General features: G+C 40.9%; 1 long non-coding RNA gene across 1 annotated transcript; it reads left to right on the top strand.

Annotated features, from left to right (window-relative positions):
* Positions 1–1,160: 1,160 nt before the first annotated feature.
* On the top strand, positions 1,161–3,145 carry LOC145443811 (uncharacterized). The gene is made up of 3 exons (XR_013916543.1): positions 1,161–1,253; positions 1,647–1,821; positions 3,003–3,145. It is a non-coding gene; the product is annotated as an uncharacterized LOC145443811 (long non-coding RNA).
* The last annotated feature ends 1,033 nt before the right edge of the window (positions 3,146–4,178 follow it).

Raw genomic sequence — 4,178 nt, 5'->3', positions numbered from 1 at the left:
CTGAATTTGTGAATACTTTACTGGGGCTTAGGCAGGCTTATTTTACCTAGAAAACTATGCGCCTTCGTGATTGAGTTTGAGTCAACATATGGTATGAAGTAATTAGCACCATGCTGTGTCGATTACAGTGGCGTATGTCATACACTCTCACTTCCCTAAACTGAACGGCCATGTGATGTCGCCAGATGTCTGCAGATGCATTCGTCATGCTGACGCATGCTTAGCAGAATGGGAATCCTGAGATTTTTATATACGGTACCCGAATTTGAATTTTGTACAGAAACGCATCGTTTCTGCGAAAACATCTATATCCGTTAAGTTCATTTATCATTGAAGCTTGCTAAATATGACAAGGAGGATCAGCACTTCGTCAGCCCACCAAACGTTTGTCTTGACCCCCAAAGGGTGACAAACCCCAGACCACCATCAGGTTCGTTTTGCCGCAACTTATCAGCGAGATTTGTTGTACTGTTTAGCGAGTCAGCTTATTCCGCCTTAACGCTCGAATCGCAGAAACATCAATAATCCATCATTGAATAGGTAAATATAGGTCCTATATCTGCTATGACAAAAGATCGACATGGAAATCTCCAAAACCTACTAAACTAAAAGACGCACAAGATTTGAAATTGTTATTTCTTTACTGGCAAACAATTTTTTCCGTGCGGGATGGCATTTGTCCCGTGGGGTTCAGATCACCAGGACAGGAACATTCGGCGCCAGCCATTTAGGCGCCTATATACAATTAATCATATATTATAATGTATACATATATGTATCGAAGCTTCCGGTCAGCAGAAGGGCAGTCCTTTTCGGCCAAAAGGGATGGATGTTTCCACCCAAACAACCGAGCTTCTGACCTGCCCGCATCAGAAGGCAAATGGCTAATCAGATTTTCGACAATTATGGAAAGCTTTACGTCACATTGACGTAGATATCCAATATCCACAAATATGCATCTGATTTAATTAATATGCGAGATGTGTAGTCTATTTATGCGTTCTTTATTTATCTAAATATACTTGGACTACGATTTTGTTGGATTCGCTCCACGAGACTAGGCGTAGTTGCGTTACGTAAAGATTTTACAATTCCCTGAAATCTACATCATATATCTCTAAAGCGAAACTGATAACATGCAGCACACGGAAGCTACAGTAGCAAGATGATTTCCTGCATATTGTGCCACTTGATATAAAGACGTCTCGCAGGTAATTTATCGTACAATCAACTTTGTGACGGATCATTCGAAGGTAAGTGTCTCTTAATATAACCTTCGGCCCAATATATTTTGCAGTTTATAGTTAATCGTTTTAACAGTAATGCCTACTCCTCGACAGGTATAGCGACTGTGCTAAAACCTTAATTTGAATTCATCTATCGATGTGATCGTGACGTTTAACGATAAAACGTGTTTATATCAATATATGTAATGCAATGTTTATTGAAATTACTCTGAGCACTAACACAGATTGAAGCGCCATCTGCATAAGTCTGCATACTGTCACCAGTACTATGTAACCAAACAGACGCAATATGTTACGCCAAATGAACTAGAATTTTGTGTTTCAATTCCCAAATGCAAGAATTTGAATGCTTGTTCATTAATTATTTGTAAATCAACTCACCATGTCTGTTAATTGTAGATGAATACTAAGACACTTGTCTTCATTCTTCTCGTGGGACTAATGGCGATCGAGAGTGAAGCAATCATAGCTCCACCGCCACGCCGCCGTCGATTCACGTGGCACAGACGACGATTTTCTTCTTCTCGGAGACGATTTTCTTCTAGGAGACGATTCATCGTTTTCGGTCACGGAGGTACAGTATGCATAAAAAATATATATATACTCGTCTCGTTTGAACAAGAGTCTGAAAATGAATCATATATCGGACCTGAACGACTATAGATAATTCTAGATCGAAATGCCGGTGATCTAATTCTAACCTAATTTGTGAAACATTTCTACTCTACGCTCCATAATTTGTAATCAAATTTGTGGCATTCATGAAACGAGCCAAGCTTGATGTACAGACATATGCTACTTTCGTGCTTATGGGAATGAACAGTGAGTTGGTATAAACTGAACTTCATTATAGAGTAGGAAGTCGAATAGTATATTCATATTGAAATGAACCCGTAGTAATCGTCAGCAACTATAGTAGAGAATTGGGAAGAACGTTGTATATCAACAATCGTATCACAAAATATGAAGTCACCAGCATGAAATTTGGAATAAGAGAACGTTCAATGTAATATTTTAGATGGTAAACGAACTCCTTTGGCGGCACAGCCTTGGCTGGTGTATTTTGATAAATGTTGACTTCGAGGCTCACAACCGAAAGTGCGTGAACGGACCCTATAGGAAGTCGGAAAACTATGATGTGCGACTGTTAGAGTGGGAATGTGGGCTGGATATATTTCTTATAGCTCACACTTGTTCAGATGCAGCCTTTCCGGTTTATTTTACGTCCAAGCATAGCGATGGCTGCAAAGCTGTTCAAATAAGGGAAGCTTCGAAGTTTTGTAACTATATGCCATATCTTCTGAATATCGGCCGAATATATCGACGTTTTGGGTGAAGGTGCCAGTTATCGGTTTTATTGATATCGGCTCAAGAATGAAAACGCCGTATGACGTTCTCCCTAACATCTGGGTCGGTGGTGAGATAGCGTAGGCCGTAGGGGTGTGACGTACGCCAGAAGTACACCATGAACTAACTATTACGACACCAATGATGATCCTAATTTCTGAATCCCCTTAAAATTAGATCTTTTGTTTATTCAATAAATTGACAAGTGTGTAACTTGTAGCGCTTTTCAATTAAGATATACAATTCTAATATATTTGGCGGACCGACATGAAACTTGCCACGGATGGGCACTGCGGTCCATGGACCGGTGGTTGAGGACTACTGGCATACAGTATCCGGAATCCTAGATGCTACCAACTCAATGTTTTCATTTAGACTTTTAAATAAGGCAAGATTATTTCTATTCAGACGTCGGCGAAGACATGGACCATTTCCAATAAAGAGCCCAGCGTCGCAATAAAATCGATATAATGTGTCGTTCACTTATTTCTGCGAAGTGTTTGGGTAGACGTATTAAATTATGATTACGAAACGGACCGTTTGGGAATTAAGGGAAGCAGTGGTGACTGGTGTATTGAAGGGGAGGAAATTGCTCATCGCTTTTCAGCAAAATCAGGATATATCGCAGAAATATCTCGTCAAGATATCGTGGCTGAAAGGCAACGGTTTGATCAGAGGCTATACTAAACAAGACCAGATCGTAAAACTGTCAGCGATGTGTATGTCAGGGATGTAAAACATCCGACCCGCCAGACGATTCCATCTTGCCTGCGAAGCAATTAGAACAGTGATTCCCAAACTGTGCGCCGCCACAGATTATCGGGTATGCCGCGAGTCTTTCTGGAATTTTGGAAAACAACTGTATAATGATGACGATAAGCCATGCAGACAAGCATACACGAATAAGCACATTTAACAGTGGCGGCTCGTCCTATAGGGCAACAGGGGCATTGCCCCACCTAAAATTCTGTTCAATAACAATTATTTACCATTTATAGACGCACAGCAATCAATATATACCGAAATCACAGCGAAACCCGCATTATTCTTGTGCTTTCGCTTGTAAATGCCCATACCTAGCGAAGTCTTTGCGAAAATCGAATTCTCTTCTGTGTTTTCGCTTTGTGAATGCCTAGCCGGGGCTTGCCCCGGTAGCGCTCATATCAAGCTTTCACTGTCTGTTCTCTCAAAGCCGCGCACAATAAAGAAACGGTGATTTACTCTCTCCTATTCATAAAATTACCGAGCAAGTGGGGCAACCTACCTGGTTGCCCTTAAGGTGTGATGTAACAATCGTATCTATATCTGAACTCGGTTACCGTAACATGCGTTGAGTCGATCTTTGCTGGCATAGGTCGATTTTGACGATGTTTCGCTCCATGATAATTCTTGTAACTTGGTATGTTATGTCGTGAAGGTCGTATTTAACACTGCTACAAGTTTCAGGGTTGCTACTTAAAGTGTACGGTAGTAATGTCGTTTCCAAAGTTGACTGTGTGCTGGCTGATCCGTCATCTATCGACAACGGATTTTACTCAAAAGCGGGTATTGGTCTCCATTGATTTTGACGATGTTCCATACCGA

This window comes from Botryllus schlosseri, chromosome 7, assembly GCF_051294905.1.
Source record: "Botryllus schlosseri isolate E-star chromosome 7, Bs_hap1, whole genome shotgun sequence".
NCBI lineage: Eukaryota > Metazoa > Chordata > Ascidiacea > Stolidobranchia > Styelidae > Botryllus > Botryllus schlosseri.
Note: the sequence above shows the minus strand (reverse complement) of the source record. Positions and strands in the feature narration are given on the sequence as shown.